At 44.4% G+C, this 18,618-nt stretch overlaps 1 long non-coding RNA gene across 1 annotated transcript in view; it reads right to left on the minus strand.

The window, feature by feature from the left end:
• The window catches only part of LOC109297463, a 199,564-nt gene that overhangs the window by 9,516 nt on the left and 171,430 nt on the right, over positions 1–18,618 (minus strand). Inside the window, exon 3 of the long non-coding RNA XR_002097319.1 lies at positions 6,969–7,023. This is a non-coding gene — a long non-coding RNA (uncharacterized LOC109297463). The remainder of the gene's footprint in view (positions 1–6,968; positions 7,024–18,618) is intronic.

The raw sequence follows: 18,618 nt of genomic DNA on the forward strand, positions 1-18,618 counted from the left end.
TTATTGACTCCAAGATGAACATGGGCCGACAATGTGAGGTCACAGTTGGCAGAGCTAACCAGACCTTGTTGTGCATCCACAGGTGCATCTCAAGCAGGGCCAAGGAGGTGATCCTCCCCCTCTGTGCAACACTGGTCAGGCCACAGCTGGAGTACTGTGCCCAGTTCTGTGCGCCCCACTTCAGGAGGGATGTGGACAACATTGAAAGGGTCCAGAGGAGGGCCACCCGCATGATCCGGGGACAAAAGGGCAGACCCTACAATGACAGACTGCGGGACCTGAACCTGTTCAGCCTTCACAAGAGAAGGCTGAGGAGGGACCTGGTGACTGTCCATAAACTCACTAGGGGGGACCAGAAGGGTTTGGGAGAAACCTTATTCCACCGAGCGCCACCTGGCATAACAAGGAATAACGGCCACAAGCTGTTGGAGAGTAGGTTTAGATTAGACATCATAAGAACTACTTCACAGTTTGGGCAGCTAGGATCTGGAACCAGCTTCCAAGGGAAGTGGTGCTGGCTCCTACCCTGGGGGTCTTTAAGAAGAGGCTTGATGCCTACCTGGCTGAAATCATATGAGCCCAGTTTTTTCTCCTGCCCAGGCAGGGGGTCCAACTTGGAGATCTACAAGGTCCCTTCTGACCCTATTTCTATGATTCTATGATTCTTTGATTATCTATGTAAATGTGCGCCTTGGAAAATATTGGTTGAGATCTTCAAAAACACTTAAATCATTTGTACTCTTAACTCACATAGGTTCCTTTAAAAAATCCAACCTTTTAAAGAACATCTTTCAGTTTATGACTTTGGCCCCTACCACACATTACTCTTAAGACATGATTAACCAGCTAATCACATTTTAAGTTATAATCCAGCCATACATTAAAGTGCTTAATGGAGTTATAAAGCAAGGAATAAGTAACAAAGTTATTCCACAAAAATATGTAATAACTTCGTGGCTGGTTCCTATCACAACTGTAATTAAATGTGTAGCCAGGTGTACCCCATGGCTGAGAGTCCATATACCAATGAGGTTCCCAGTCACAGGGGAGCACAATGTCCTCCCATGGCTGGGAGCCCACCACAAGGGTACACTATGTGCTCCCACAATTAGGAGCCCTGTCAACTGAGGGGACTCTCAGCCACATTCTGTATAGAGTTGTGCTCCTCCCATACATAACTGCATTTTTTCAATCATTTTCTTATTCATCAGAAAAATATGGCCCACTCTATTGTAGACTGATCCTTAGTTCATGTTGCTTTCTCACACTGCAACACAAACCAAAGAGTTATTGCTTTAGATATTCACACGTTTGACCTCCTATGTCTTTTCCCATCAAAATAGATATAGAACATAAGCCAATACATATATTCTGGATTTTCAACATAAGTGAGAGGTCCCCTGTGGGATCTAGTCCAAATTGCAGACCAATATGAGATATTTTGGCATTTTCCTTAGTTTTAGGTTTGACAACTTTACTTCTGTCTTACAGAGGCTTGATTCTTGAACTATCCAAACTAATGCTGAGTTCAAATAGATCAGAATGAGGCCCTTAAACTGGTGAATAGCAAAAGTTCCCTCAGTGTTTCACTTCAAACTATTTATCAGTGCAACATACACATCACACCAATTACCTAGACCTTTCTAAACTATAAAATCTTTGGAAGACTCTCAGAAGAGACAGCATAGGATTTGTCTACCCTGTTTTGTGTCAGGTACAGCATGATCTTTCCTTACACCTGTGCAATGATTTGGAAAACAATTCCATATTTGTTTTCCCTGCCTCTTTTTCTTTTTTCACTAGTTTCCATTACCATAGAATTCGTAAAAAAAATAGAGTTGGAAGGGACTGCAAAAGGTCATCTAGTCCATCCCCCTGCGCAAAGCACGACCATCCCTAACTAGATTATCCTAGACAAAGCTTTGTTTTGAAATTTTGAAGGATGGAGCTTCCCCCACCACTCTGGATAATTTGTTCCAGTATTTTACCACCCCCCTAGTGAGAAAGTTTTTCTTAATATCTAACCTAAATTTACCTTGCTTCAACATAAGTTCCTTGCTCCATGTTCTCTCATATGCCACCCCTGAGAACATTCTAGCCCCATCCTCTTTTGAGCCATGCTTCAAGTAGATGAAAGCTGCTATTAAATCCCATCGTAGTCTTCTGTTCTTCAGATTAAATAAGCCCATTTCCCTTAACCTGTCTTCATAAGTCATGTGCCCCAGCCCCCTAACCATTTTTGTTGCCCTCCACTGGACTCTCTTCAACTTCTCCACATCATTTCTATAGTGGGGTGGGGGGTGCAAAACTGGACACTACTCCACATGTGGTCTCACCAGTGCAGCATAGAGGGGAATAATCACTTTCTTCAATATTCTAGCCACACTCCTACTAATGCAGCTCACTATGCCATTAGCCTTCTACACAACAAGGGCACACTATTGGTTCACATTCAACTTGTTGTCCACTGTAACCCCCAGCTGCTGCTTATCCAGTTGGTCCCCAGCTAATACCAGTGCATGGGATTCTTCTGTCATAAGTGCAGGACTTTGCACTTGTCCTTAGTGAACCTCATGAGGTTTCTTTTGGTCCAATCCTCCAATTTGTCTAGGTCTCTTTGAATCCTAGCCCTACCCTCCAATGTATCTACTACTCCCCCCAGCTTGGTGTCATCTATAAACTTGCAGAGGGTGAATTCCATCCCAACTCCCAGGCCATTGATGAAGATATTGAACAAAACTGGACCCATGACCAACCCCTTGGGCATGCCACTTGAGAATGGGTGCCAAATAGACATTGAGACATTGATCACTACCTGTTGAACCCAATGATCCAGTCAGTTTTCTATCCACCTTACACCCTCTTCATCCAACCCATACTTTTTTAGCTTGCTTGCAAGAATGTTGTGGGAGACCATATAAAAAGCCTTGCTAAAGTCAAGGTATATCATGTCCTCTGCTCTTTCCACATCCACAGAGCCAGTCATCTCATCAGAGATGGCAACTACATTGCCCAGGCATGACTTGCCCTTGGTAAATCAATGCTGACTGTTCCTAATCACCATTTTATCCTCCAAGTGCTTAGAAATGGATTCCTTGAGGACCTGCTCTATGATTTTTCTAGGAACTGAGGTTAGGCTGACCAGTCTGTAGCTCTCTAGATCCTCCTTCTTCCCATTCTTAAAAACGGGCATTACAGTTGCCCTTTTACAATTATCTGGGACCTCTCTCAATCACCACAAGTTTTCAAAGATAATGGGCAGTGGCTCTTCAATTACATTGGCCAACTCCCTCAGCACTCTTGGGTGCATCATGTCCAGCCCCATGCACTTGTACATGTCCAGCTTTTCAAAATAGTCCCTAACCTGTTCTTTTGCCATTGTTGGCTGCTAATCTCCTTCCCAAACTAGGCTGCCAGGCACAGTAGTCTGGGAGCTGACCTTGCCTGTGAAGACCAAGGTAAAAAAGGCATTGAGTACTTCATTGAGTACTTTAGCCTTTCCCTCATCATCTGTTACTAGGTTGCCTCCCCCATTTAGTAAGGGACCTACACTTTCCCTGATCTTCCTCTTGTTGACATGCCTATATAAACCTTTCTTGTTAACCTTCATGTCTTTTGCTAGCTGGAACTCCAATTGTGCTTTGGCCTTCCTGATTTCATCCCTGCATGAGTGAGCAATATACTTATATTTCCCCCTAGTTGATTGTCCAAGCTTCCACTTCTTGTAAACTTCCTTTTTGCATTTTAGCTCACTAAAGAGTTCTCTGCTATGTTAAGTTGATCTTCTACCATACTGATAGTCTTCCTGTGCATCAGGATGGTTAATTTCTGCACCCTCAGTAATGTTTCTTTAAAATACAACCAACTCTTCTGGATTCCTTTCCTCCTCAGACTCGCCTCCCAAGGGATCCTGCCCATCAGTTCCCTGAATCAAAGTCCACTTCTCTGAAGTCCAGGGTCCATACTCTGTTGCTTTCCTTCTTTCCTTTCTTCAGGATCCTGAACTCAATCATCTTGTGGTTGCTGCTGCCCAATTTGACATCCACTACTACATTTTGCACCAATTCTTCCCTGTTTGTGAGCAGCAAGTCAAGAAGAGCAAAGTCCCTAGTTGGCCTTTCCAGCACTTGCACCAGGAACTTATCCAACAGTCTCCAAAAACTTCCTGGTATGCCTATGCACTACTGCATTGCCCTTCCTGATGAGAACCAGGGCCTCTGATCCCCTTATAGCTGTTTTAGATGAAGCCTCATCCACCCCATACTCCTGGCCTGGTCATCTATAGCAGACACCCACCACAACATCACCCTTGTTGCTCTCCCCTCTGACCCTAACCCAGGGACTTTCAACATGCCTATCTCCAGTTTCATACTGGAACTCAGAGCAATCATGGATCTCATTTAACTAAAGCACAACCCCTCCTCCTCTTCTCCCTTGCCTGTCCTTCCTGAACAGTTTATACCCATCCATGACAGTGCTCCAGTCATATGAGCTATCACACCGAGTGTCTCGTTTTCCAATGACATCATAGTTCCATGACTCATGAGCTGATTTGTCCCAGGCCCCGTTGCTGGCCCCAGGTGGCAGAACCATCCTCCTGTCATCCAGCAGGCAGATCCAGAACCTGCAGCCCTGGGAGCAGTCTGACACAGCCCCTGCAGCCCTTCCAGGGGTGCGGGTGGGGCCCCAATCTGCTTGCCATATGACAGGAGGCTGGTGTTGCTAGCTGGAGCCAGTGGCAGCACTGATCTTCCTGGTGCTGGGTGTGGGCTCCACCCAGCGCCATCTCAGGTGGCAGGAGCAGCCTCCTGTGATCCATCAGGCTGATTGGGGACCCCCCCATTCCCCCGGAAGGGCTGCAGTGCTCTGCCAACTCCTCCCAGGGGTGCAGTGGGCCCCCGATCAGCCTGCCAGAGGCTCTCACAGGAGGCTGGTGCTGCCAGCTGGGACTGGCACTGGGTGCAGCTCATGCCAGGAACACTAGTGCTGCTGTTGGCCCCAGCTGGCAGCACCAGCCTCCTGTCATCCATCAGGCAGATTGGTGGCTCACCCACACCCCTGGGGTGGCTGTGCCGGACTCCTTCTAGGTGTGGGGGCCCCAATCTGCCTGCTGGATGACAAGAGGCTGGTGCTGCCAGCTGGGGCCAATGGCAGCACCAGTCTTCCCAGTGCTGGGTGCAGAATAGCCTATGGGCGAAACATTGAAACAGCATCAAAACAGTGAAACAGTTTTGATGAAAAGAAATGGAACAGTGCTTTTGAAATTAAACAAAACTCAAAACTAAACACTGTTCCATCAAAACGGAAGTTGCAGTAGAACAGTGCTGTTTCACACACCCCTACAGGAAACCCATGACAACAGTCTTTAGTGAATTTAAAAAAATCAAGTGCAGTTAGTGGAGAAATAAGTTTAAACAGGTAAAGCATCTGAACTCATACTTTTGAAGACTAGTTTATTCTTGAAGAAACCTTTGATATGTGTGTTGTATGCATGTTCCATTTCCCTCTGTCATAAATATTATATAACAGATTAGGTTGTGTATATAAGAGTTCCCTCAACGAGTTGAGCAGTTACAACAGAGAACTGTGACCTAAATCATCCTCTGAAAGCCCTCAGAAAAGGGAAATCTACTCAGAAAATTGAAAATTAAATGGCAGAGTTCTCAGTACAATATCCCTCCCACATGACAGCAATATTCAAGTATGATAGCTTGGGCAAGATCATAACTTGGTAACTTTGCCACCATTAGCTAAGCACTTCCATTTCAGGATAAGAAATCAGAGAGTAAGGATTAACAATTTAAACAAACCATTCACTTTCCAATCAGGACAGTGGTGTGTGTTGTAGTAATTTCTTAGCCCTATTTTCCCAATTCATACAGAGGTTATGTGCCATGAGGTTTTGCCAATATAAATATTTAAATATTTTCCCTGAGCTAAAGACATGCTCAACCTTTGCAAATAATTCTATTTGAAGTATATTTTTATTTTTAAATTAACTCAGTTTCAATTAAGTGGACACTTACAAGTAAATTCCAAGAGGGAACTTCTGAAATTTCCAATTCTCATTCCTTCCATGGGGCATCTTCATCTGTATTAAAAACTATTTCAGTTTCCTACTAAATTACAGAATGTTTATTATGGGAGTGTAAAATGCCATAATCATTAAGCCTCGGGAATTTGTATATATGATAAATTACCACATTTAAAAGTGACTTCATTTAAAGGAAGACTATCTGAAATGCATCTGTTGTTTACAATGTAAAGGAGCACTAATGTTGTGTTTACCCATAGAGGGACTGAAGATAGTTCACTATTGTAGCTCTGTTATTACCTTTCAGCAATGAAATATGTAATCTTCAGGGCAAGGTTGTCCCTATAAGACTAAGCAGGAAAGGTGTTCAAAGATATACATTTTTTTTTATTCTCAGTTGGCTACTGGGGCAGCATCATGCAGGTTGGGCAGGTGGAAGTTAGAATGAATATAGGATTTTATTAAAAAAAATAGATATAAGTAATGGAGGTCTGTGTTGTTAGCATCAAAGTGAAACAAGAAAAAGGATTCACCTATTTTCAATCTACATATAAATGGGACATTTTAAAAATATAATCTCCTCCTTATTGTAAAACCTCAATTTTGTGATATCAGGAGGAGTGGATGACCTGTGATACCTTGCATAATGGACCTGTAATGATCAGCTACTTCATTCTAATGCACAAGTTAGCAAGTTGGAGCAAGGAATTAGTTAATTTTTGGTTCTGCCGGTGCAATATTCCAGATTCCTCATCACATTCAGCTTCATAATGACTTGATTAAGAGGTCTGCTCCACTGACCTTGATCCTTTGATCTTCCCAAGTTTATATGTAGAATGAAGAAAAAGTGTGTGTTATATTTCTGTCCCCTTTGTTTCCTAGAACCACACAGATACAAAAGTTTATTTCATCTGAAAACTCCAGTCAGACGCACCTTTACATCAGCCAGGAATTCCTTGATTCCAAGGAGATTTTTTAGCTGATTCACTCTGTGAAAAGGGGTCAGAATGGGAGTGAGAACTTAGCCTAGTAACCTAGCATAATATTGCCACTTAAAAATTATACAGTTCATCATTTAAACCTTGGCTTCCTACACAGAATCAGTGTTCTGTGAGTAACTGGAATCATTTTAGCATTTACAGCTAAGTTACTCCAGGTGTTATAAAAATTAATATGATGTAACTGACATGCAGCATATTGCTTATTGTCCCTGAGGACCTGCATGAACAAAACATGTTGTATCTCCTGAGGCCAATAACACAGGGAAAGCAATTTAATGAAGAAACAAAGCAGTTTTAAATAACATTTTACCACTGTAATATGAACCACATTTTCCAGATTTACAAACAAAAGCATTAACTTAGAGTGAAAACAGAAAATATAATTAGAAGATCTGAGCCATGAGGCATTTAGCAAGAAGCAAAATGTAAAGAAACACAGAAAGGCTGTGTGCCTATGGGGAAAAAAAATAGCTGGCTAAAAGATAGATAAGCACGGTTGGTAGAGCGGATCAATGAGACTGGCTGCATTGCGGTCAATCTACAACTCTCCTACATGGCTTCATGGTTACTACCTTGGAGAGGAGTTGAAGATGGGGAGGATAAAAAAACTATATGGATCCCTCCCTGCTCTTTTCCCCTGCATAACTGTAGGGAAACAACATCTGTAGGAGTTACTGCTCCCTTGAGGTAGTCATAAAGGCTGAAGATAACTGCTGTTGACACTTCCTCACTTTCCAGTCCAACTCCTACTGACCTCCCATGGCAAACATTGCTCTATTACTCACAATATGCCTTGGGAACCTGATTTGAACCTAAGATCAGATAAAATATACTAGATAGGATTGGGACTGAATATAAACTGAAACAAAGCCTCTTTATTCAGAAAGTAAGATGAGAAAGAGAGATCTTGAGAAACCTCTGCCACAACCTGGTTACCTTTAATCACCTCCAGTTTCCCCATGTATAAGCTAGGGTACTTGCCAACTTCACAGGTACATTTTGGGATTTCAGCATTAATGTTAATCAAGAAGTATATTCCAAAAAGATACTTTCAAATACCAAGAAAGTATTATAAAGACCTGAACAGGTCCAAAACGCAATCTCTCCAGGCAAGGCTAAAACATTCATTAGGTTCAATAGATAACTTTTCCTAGAGATATATCATTTTTAATGAAATTTTAATAGCAGAGTTTTACAGTTCCAAGATAGAATTCTGGTGAGGGTCACCAGAAGACAGAAGAGCCGGGGGTTGCCTGGATGAAGGTTGTCCTCAGCCCCAAGGCACACTGCACCAGGGTCACTACTCCCTTGGACTTTCGCAATAGGTATGAAATCCTCGCAACACCAGATGAGCCAGCAGAACCACCAGCTCCTACACCTGAAGAAGAACGGCATCCTGCAACCACCCCTAGGAAGAAACGCAGTGTGGTTGTTGTAGGAGACTCCTTGCAAAGGACTGAGGGAGCTGCCATCTTGACCCCTCAGCCTGTGAGGTCTGCTGCCTCCCAGGGTCCCATATCCAGGATGTAGCTGAGAGGATCCCAAAACTTATCCAGCCTTCTGACCAATAACCCATGCTCCTTATCCATGTGGGCACAAGTAACATGGCTCAGAGCAATCCCACCTGGGTCATGACTGACCACAGGACTTTAGGATCAGGGTTCAAAGGGTTGGGGGCGCAGGTGGTTTTCTCCTTGATCCTTCCCATTATGGGTCATGGGCATAGGAGGGTGAGAAGAATTCAGGAAGTAAACAGAAGACTGCAGTGCTGGTGTCATTGAGACAGCTTTGGCTTCTAAGACCATGGCCCATACTTCAGAGAGAGAGACAGCAAGTTATTGGGAAGGGACAGCCTCCACCTCACTCGCGCAGGGAAGAAGCTCTTCTCAGCCAGAATGGCTAACCTGCTTGATTGGGCTTTAAACTAAGTTCACGGTGGGAAGGGCAGAAAGTCTCTGGTGCAAGCCCACCAAGCATCAGCTACCAAACCATCAGGCCACGCTGTACAAGGAAACAAACTCCTACCCCACCCCAGAGATGGGGCTCTTCCAGGAGTACAGGGAAACCTAGGGCCATCAATGGCAAGCTCACATGCCTTTACACAAATACCAGGAGCCTGGGCAACAAACAGGAGGAGCTGGTCCTACTCCTAAACAGTTATGATTATGATCTCATAGAGATAATGGAGACCTGGTGGGACTCCATCTATGAATGGACCATGGGTATAGATGGCTATACCTTGTACAGGAGAAATCATGTTGCAAGAAAGGGTAGGGGTGTAGCTCTCTACTTGAAAGAGCTATACACTTCGCTACCGGCAGAGATTGGCAACCAAGGAGGGTGACTTGAGACCCTTTGGGTAAGAATATGGGGGAAATGTGGTGAAAGGGATATAACAGTAGGAGTCTAATAGCGATTTCCTAATCAAGCGCAAGAACTTGAACACAAGTTCACTAGGGAACTGGCTGAGACTGCATGCTCTCAGTTCATGGTTATCATGGGCCACTTTAACTACCTGGACATCTCATGGGAAGACCACTCAGCCAATCCGATTGGTTGCAATGCTTCCTTACAAGCATTAATGAGCTTTATTTGTCTCAAAAAGTCTATGGACCAACAAGGGGCAAGGTGCTGCTGGGTGGTACTGGCCAAAGGGGATTATTTAGTCAGTGAACTGAGAATCGAGTGGAAGCTAAGAGACAGTGACCATGAGTTGATCACTTTCTCTATTCACTGCAAAGCTGGCAAGTCAGGGAGCAATACGCAAGTCCTTGACTTTAGAAAGGCTGACTTCCACAAGCTTAGGAGGCAAATTGTTCAGGCTCTGAAAAACCACAACCTGGCAAGGAAGAATGTCCATGATGAATGGACTCAAGGATCCAATCCTTGAAGCACAAGAGAAGTCCATTCCAACCCACACAAAAAATAGCAAAAAGGCTGGATGACCCCCTTGGCTCAATAGGGAACTCAAGGACCTCCTGCACCTAAAAAAATAAGCTTATAAAGGATGGAAGATGGGAAACATCACTAAGGAGAAATACTCAGCACTAGCCCACACCTGTAAGGAGCAAACTAGGAAAGCCAGGCTGAAACGGAGCTCAACCTGCCACTCAATATAAGGACAACAAAAAGTCCTTCTTCAAATATGTGGAAAGTTGGAAAAAGAACAAGGGTAACATTGGACCGTTACTAAACCAGGTGGGGCAGCTGCTAACCAACACTCAGGAAAAAGCCAAGCTTCTTAATAGCTACTTCATGTCAGTCTTCCATCAGCCCAGTGGGATCACTCAGTCTGAAAAACGGCAGGATCACCAGGGGAAGGGCAAACCTGCACCCACCATTACCACTGATCTTGTAAGGGAACATCTTAAGAGGCTGAACATCCACAAATCAGCCAGCCCAGATGGAATGTGCCCAAGAGTGCTAAAGAAACTAGCTGACATTATAGCCCAGGTTATGGCGAGGATATTTGAAAACTCATGACACTCAGGTGAAGTGCCTCACAATTGGAAAGGGGCCAATGTGGTGAGTATCTTCAAGAAAGGGAGAAGGGAAGATCCAGGGAACTACAGACCAATTAGCTTGACCTCAATCCCTGGAAAGATCCTGGAAAAAATCATTAAGGAGACCATTATTAATATCCTAACAGAAGGATGTTATTCTGAGAGATAGCCAACACAGCTTTGTGGCAGGTAGATCTTGTCTGATCAACCTGATCTCCTTCTATGACCATGTGATGTATCAAAGGAGAAGAGGAGAACAAAGGAGAAGAGGTGGATATCATATTCTTGGACTTCAAGAAAGCCTTTAACCTGCTGTCCGATGATGTCCTCATGAAAAAACTGGAGAATTGTGGCCTAGACAATTTCATGGTCTGATGGCTGGGGAACTGGCTCCATGGACAGACCCAGAGAGTAATAGTTGATGGAGCCAATTCAACTTGGCGCACTGCAACCAGTGGCATCCCCCAGGGCTCTGTTCTCAGACCTGTACTCTTCAAGGTGTTTATAAATGATCTGGACTCGGGTGTTACTAGAAGACTGGCTAAGTTTTCTGATGACACCAAACTATGGGGAAGTGCAGCCACCCCAGAGGATAGGCTGGCAATCCAGGATATCAACAGGCTTACAAGGTGGGTGGATCAAAACCTGATGGTATTCAATGCCAAGAAATTCAAGGTGCTCCACCTTGAGAGAAACCCACACCACACTTATAGGCTCAGCAGTGCTAGCTAGCACTGCATCAGAAAAAGACTTGGAGGTCATGATTGACCACAAGATAAACATGAGACACTCATGCGACGCTGCAGCCGGCAAAGCAAACAAAACTCTGGCTTGCATCTTCTGATTAATCTCAAACAAGACCCAGGAAGTCATCCTCCCACTTTACTCAGTGTTGGTGAGACCACAGCTGGAATACTGTGTCCAGTTCAGGACTCCACAGTTCAGAAAGGATGTAGAGATGCTCAAGAGAGTCCAGAGGAGAGTCACGCAAATGATTAGAGGACAAGAAAGCAGGCCTTATGAAGAGAGGCTGAGAGCCATGAGAGTCTTCAGCCTGCAGAAGTGTAGGTTCAGGAGGGTCTTGGTGGCAGCCTATAAGTACATAAAGTGGGGGGGCATCAGGATGTGGGAGAACATCTGTTCATCAGGGGACCCCAAGGAAAGACGAGGTTAAATGATCACGAACTGCTGGAAGACCATTTTAGACTGGACATAAGGAAAAACTTCTTTCCTGTCAGAGCCCCCAGGGCCTGAAATAAACTCCCCCCCAGAAGTGGTGCAGGCACCTACTCTGGATTCCTTTAAGAAACACTTGGATGCCTATCTTGCTCGGATCATTTGGCCCCTGCTGACTGCTTGCTCTTTGGGCAGGGGACTGGACCCAATAATCTTGCAAGGTCCCTTCCAGCCCTAATGTCTATGAAATCTATGAAATATACTTCAATATTGCCCAGAGGTTAGAACACTTAGCAGGTACATGAGAGACCCACATTCAAATATTTCCTCTGAACTGGGTAGACAAGAGATTTGACCAGAATGTCCTAACCTCAAGTGAATGCCATAGCTACCAGGCAACCAGATAACCCAGGGGCAGTTTATGAACTCTAATGTTTTCATAAAAAAATTCAAAATGTAATCTATATCAAAATAGAGCCAGTTTTGAAACTTCTTTTTTTTTTTCCAGAAAACAGAATTGTGTTCCAATAGGGGAGTGGTTAGATCAGGTTAAAAGTCTAATAGCTTTCAAATAATTTGGAATCACTGGGTGTTTCTACATGACATGCTATGTCACCATAGCATCCGTGGCTACAAACCGTGACATCAGCACTACATCACCATAGCTCGTCACTACGGTGACATACTGTCTAAAAATAACCTTGCTCCTCTGGGACTGTGCAGTACCAAATGCACAGTCAAGGGCATGTGCAGATGGGCCCACTAATTGATGCATGTAGATAGTAAATGTAATTGCATCATTGTATTAGCATTGTCTTCTGTTATCCCTTCCTACTTCCTTTTTGATTCTTTGCTCTGCTCACAACTTATTTTTTGTTTCAAATTAGATTCTAAACTGTTTAGGTTAGAAACCGCTTATTTTTGCTGTGCTTTTCATCAGTGCAATAGGATATTGACCTTGATTTATGCCTTCAGATGCTACTATAATGCAAATAAGATCACATAGAGCTGTTTGTGGGTTTCTCTTTTCTTTTCTTTTAGATCAGTTAACATTTTCAAACTTTGTTCTAGAAAATAATCCTTTTTTAAATGAAAGTCAGGAGAATCCTTTCTATTTCCAGCTCTCTCTGGCAGTGGGCAGTATTTGTAATAAGACTTTCGTGGTTCTTGCTACTGTGAGAAACAATCACTAGCACTTAACTTTAGCTTTTCTTCTTCTTCACCACTGTCACCTAGTCCATTATGCTCTGAGTCCAAAATGTTACTCAAGTACAATTCTTTTTCTTTAAAAAAGTCTCTTTCCATCTGTCTATACACTTAACTTCTCCTTAAAGTACTTTGCTAGCTGGCAATGAGAGTTCCTGCCTGAGCAAAGTGCTATGACTTTATTTTCATTATGCAAAGAAGATGACTTCCTTGTTCTATTTGCAACACACAATCTCTGTTTTATTGTTACCATGTAATTATACATTTCTAATGGGAAAAAAAACATTATGGTAATATTTTGATTCAAATGTATAAACTATTCTATAGTGAAGACATTTCTGTAAACCTCAATAGGGATTCAATCTGTTCGTTGTATTTTATGTTTAACAGAGACTGATTTGCCAAGGGCTTCTTATATTAACATTCTGATGCTTATGTAGATATAATCTACAAAAATTCTGATATTTACTATGATATAGAAAAATGCAATGATTTTTTTAACTAAAAAGTTCGCACATACATGTGTCATTCAAGTTCAGAAAAAGGTGTGCCCTAAAAATTTTGTTTTTCTGCAGCATTTTGGGGAGTTCTTTATTTTTCCTAACATGAAAAAATGTTGCATTTCATTTTCTCAAAAAAATTATGTTTCTTATCATTCATTGTGCTGTAGCTCCCAAAATGGCTTTGGCAATTATACAAAGAAAAGGAAGATAATGGTCCCAATTTGTAAAGCTTGCAATCTGCAGACTTAAAGTGGAATATTTTCTAGGATATTTTCAATGGAGGGCCAAATCCAATAAAGAATGTAGGTGCTTAAAATGAAACACAGTTGAAACTTGGGCAACTAAATCTAAAGTTGCAACACTGAAAATCCTCACTCAACTGCTGCCTAACCTTAAAGGCTCATAAAATCCATAAGGCACTGCTTTTTGGGAACTTGAAGATTTCTAATCATCTAAAGCTGTTTATAGGCATGTGGGGGCAGAGAGGGAAACAGTGCTTTACTTGAAGTTTGGTGCACCCCTGCACTGAGTACACCACCTGCCCAGCAGAGGCATTGCATTAGTTTGACCTGGCCTGCCCAACATCTGTATAGATCCAACACTTCGCTTTGGGGTGCTTTTATCTAATAGCTGATTCAATCCCTGCAGAAGCACCCAGTCTATAAAGACTCTGGGGAGCCAAGTCAAACCAACACACACCCTCTTCTGGCAAAGCACTGATTTGTCAGGGGAGGGGGGCACATTTCCACATGTCAGCAACCTAAAAGTTCCATCTCTATATCTTGTTAAGAGCAACCCAGTCCAAACTGTCATGAGCAGCCTGGCACCTTGCTCAGATCTGAGCTCAACCAGGATCCAGAAACTCAGAGGCTATGAATTACACACACAGTGGGTGCATCTACACAAGATGTTTACTCAGCAGTTGGCTAATTAACTGTGCAGTAAATGTCTCACAAACTACATGTGCACACAAAACTAATAAAATCTGCAGCAGGGTAGGACTTGTAAATATAAGTCCTTAACCTCTGCAGAGTTTCTTCATGTGCCATAGCACGTATATAAACCCTAGGACTGTGTGAAATTTCACCAGCTGTTTCATTTCAATGCTGCTCAACTCGTTTCAAGCTCAAAACAGCAAAATTGAAATGAAACAAAGGGCTTTGAAACAGCCTCGAAACAAAACAAAAGCAGTTGAAATGTTTCGAAACATTTCGAGTTTTGAAGCTGGAGCTGGGCTTGCCTGCAGGGAAACAGAAAGTAAGGAGAGGGAAGGGGAAAAGGGGGGGAAGAACTGCTCAGATATTGACTGTGTAGCTGGCCAGTGACTGGGATCCTTCCCTGCGGTCCCTTCCAATCCCAGTGCTCTGGGGAAGGGATGGAAAACAGCACAAAAAGCAGCATTGTTTGAACTGAGCTGCTTTCTGCCTTGGGGTCAGTTACTGAGCTGTCTTCCAGAAGTTCAGCAGCGTTCGACAGAAAATGCTACCATTCATTTCCTACTTGCTAGCCTAGCAAGTGGGATTCAGCAACACCTTTTGCTTTAGTTTCTATACCTTTTTATTTTATTTTTATTATTCATTGATTGATTGCTTTCAAATTATTCCTCCGCAAAATCCTCTTTTTTTGTTAAGACTATTTTGATTCTTTTCAAATCTGTGTGCTCTCTCACAGTGTACATTCCATTCACTGTGCAGGGAAGCACAGCATAATTATATTGCATATTATAATACAGAATTTATATAGAAAAACACATACATACATTTATATATTTTATCTTATTTATTACATAAATACATACATACTAACATACATACATTACGTAAATACACATACATACAATTATCTTAATAACTACATATATTGCATAAATCAAATAGATAACATTACAGAAGAAGAGAGATTTGCCAGCACACCAAGGCAAAGACAAAACACTATGAAACACACCATGAAATGTGGTAGAAAGGCAGCTGGCAAGCTTTCAGGGAGGAGAGGAAGAGGGGGTAGAGGAAGAGGTATAAGGCCTCACTTCTTCCCCCCCCACCCACACTGAGACAGCTACTTTCCTACAACAGACAGGCACGAAGCTTCCACTAGTTACACAGGCAGCAAGGAAAGAAGAGCAGTGCCAGTGCCACTGCCTGTGCCTGAGTCTACATCCTCTCCAAAAACACCAGCCATAACGCCCCCTCCCATTACCATTGCTGCAACAAGCAGCAGCAGCAGCATGACAGTCTCCCCAACCCCAATTTCACTTCCAATGCTGAGCCTTCCAGTGCCAGAGGAAGAGCTGGAGCTGGATCTGAGTGCCCTAGCAAGGGAAATTCTGGGGAAGGAGGGGGAATCAGCTGAGTTTGTGCTCCACACCCCTCAAGTTTCTCCTAGACACAGGCCTCCCTCCCTAGAAGGCACTTCAGAGGACACTGAGGTAGAGGGTGCAGAGGCAAGCAGCTCAGCTGAGTCCGCTCCTCCTCTTGCTGTGCCTCTGCCAGGGTTCAGGTGGCTCATCATGGCCCCATCCTATAAAGTGCCCATACACACCACCTGCAGCAGAACAATGATACCCTCTCTGTATGAGGCATGCATAGAGTACTTGAAGGAGGAGCTGCACGAGGCAGGTCCACAGGTGGCCTTACACTTTACCTCAGAAATCTGGAGCAGCCAGGGTGGAGAACACACATAGCTGTCCCTCAAAGGGCACTGATGCAACCAGTCAGGCCATCGGTGGGCTCTCCTTCAAGCTGAGGTGATGGATGAGTCCCACATGGCAACCAAGATCATGTGGGCCATGAGCCACTTGATGCAGTGGTAGAGTAAGCTCACCTATGGGTTCACGGTGACTAACAATGGGACCAGTATGGTCAAGGTGGTCCATGATGCCAACTTTGTTGGCATCCACTGTGTGGCACACAAGTTCCACCTCATTGTTCCACCTCATTGTCAAAAATGCCTTGGAGGGGGACAGGGCTGCTGGTGACACCATCAGCATCACCAGCAAGCTCATTTCCCAATGCAGGAAGGTGGCAAGCTACTTCCGCTGCAGCATCAAGGGGGGAAAGGTGCTGTGGGACAGACAGACAGAGCTGAACACCCTGCTGCACAAAATCATGCAAGATGTGGAGACTTGGTGGAATTCCACATACCAGATTCTCAAGAAGCTGGTGGAGGAACAGACAGCCATCCATGAGATGGCCTTGCTCAGGGAGACTGGAATCAGCAGCCCCCTTAACAAAGCTGAGTGGGATACCATCTCCTAGATCTAGGTGGTCCTCAAACACTTCCCTTGAGGTCACTGAGACCCTCAGCACTGGTGATGCCCTCCTTAAGCAGGTGATCCCTGTAGTGAGGAAGCTTCAGAACCAAATGGAGAACTTCCAAGGAATCAAAGTTCCTGGCTGGGGCAAGCCACTGTCATCAGATGTGCAGACACTGGTGAGGCAGCTGAAGGAGGGCACCAGGAAACAGCTTGATCACTTGCAGTCCAGTACAGTCTACATGCTGGCCACCATGTATGACCCAAGGGCCAAAGCCTGAATCAGTGGATGGAGGTGCTGGTGAAGAGAGTCAGGGAGGCAGAATGGCAGGGGTGGGGGGACATGGAATAGGGGGATCCACTGTCCCATGCCAGCACACCATTCACCAGCCAGTCTCCTCCTCCACCACAAATGCTGCCAATGTGGGCCAAGGGCACGGCTTCCACGGTAGGGATCAGAGGAACCAGACCCCACCATCAGGCAGGTAGCTCTCAGGCCTTGATGGCTGCCTATCTCACCAAAGACATGGAGCCGCAGCTGCGTGATCCTTGAACTACTGGGCAAGCCACAGCCAGATGTGGCCAGATCTGGCCATGGTTGCCTGGGAACAACTGTCCTGTCCACCAAACAGTGTTCCAAGAGAGAGGGTGTTCAGCATTGCCGGTGATGTAGTGACACCCCACTGCACATGCTTGGATCCTAGTTTGGTGCAGTAGCTGATGTTCCTCAAGGTGAACCTCCCGCAGCTGGTGTTCCCCAAGCTCCAGGTGGAGACAGAGTGAATGCCACCCTCCTCACTCCATCTGCACCTATTGCCTTTTTTATTTTTTTTAAACCATTTAATGCACCACTCGCAGAGCAGAATGTGGTACTCACTGCATCACCAGCGAGCAGGGGAAGAAAAATGTCCCTGCTGAACTTTTGTGCCAGGAAGAACTTGGAGGTGTGGGCTGGGACTATGGAGAAAAAGGAAGCATGCCCACTAAAACTTACTCTTCCAGGGTCAGGAGGCCTGATGGGACTGCCGGTGGTGCAGCAGCCCCAGGAAATGCCAGGACTGAGGGTCCCCCTGGTGAAAGGTGGGTAGGAGGCACCATAACCTCCAGCCACCATACACACTCACAGTCCTGGCTGGACAAAGCCCAGACCTGTCACATCTTTGACAGGCCTGAGGCTTGCTGGTTGCAGTAGAGCTGTGAGGCTCCAGGTGAGTTCAGATTAGTTGCCTGGGATGCCAGCTTTTGGGTTGAAAAACCCTTTATCAAACTGAGGAAGCACCTGCAGTTGGTGTATTTGCTCTTCCTGGATGGAAGGAAGTAAAGAAGCAAGAGGCTGGCATGCGATGCAGGCAAGAAAGCCAGTCAGTGAAAATGGAAATGGAGGCATCAGATGGTGAGGGACAGGTTGGAAGGCGGGGGTGGGGGAGGGGATGTAGCAGCACAGGTAAAAGTGAAGAGGTACTTGAGGAGTGAGATGTCTGGCAGGTTGTAGTGTGTCAGAACTCCACTGTCTATACTGAGTCCATGAGTTTCTGTACCTAGAAGGTTGATGAAGTGCAGTTCATAGGCTCATCTGTGACAAGTGGTTTGTAAATACCCCTTGAGGATAAGGCCTGAGAGATTGAAGATAGATGCTGTTCTGTTTTTGTCTTTGATAGATTTTTGGTGTGCGCTCATTCTGCTGTGCAGTTGCTGCTTGGTGTCTCCATGTATTTTCCATCATGACACTTGGTGCTCTGATCGAGATATGTATTATATTGTGAAGATATCTCCATACTGGAGATATTGTTAGCAGGTTTTGCATGTCTTATCATGGCATGGCCTGGATACATTTAGTGTGTTCTGGGCTGTAGGAAGTTGGCTCCTGGTGATGAGGTTAGCAAGGTTCAGTGCTTGTTTGAATTTACAAACCACTTTTAAAAGACAAGCCTATGAACTGCACTTC

This window comes from Gavialis gangeticus, unplaced genomic scaffold, assembly GCF_001723915.1.
Source record: "Gavialis gangeticus isolate Ggan-Ray unplaced genomic scaffold, GavGan_comp1, whole genome shotgun sequence".
Lineage (NCBI taxonomy): Eukaryota > Metazoa > Chordata > Crocodylia > Gavialidae > Gavialis > Gavialis gangeticus.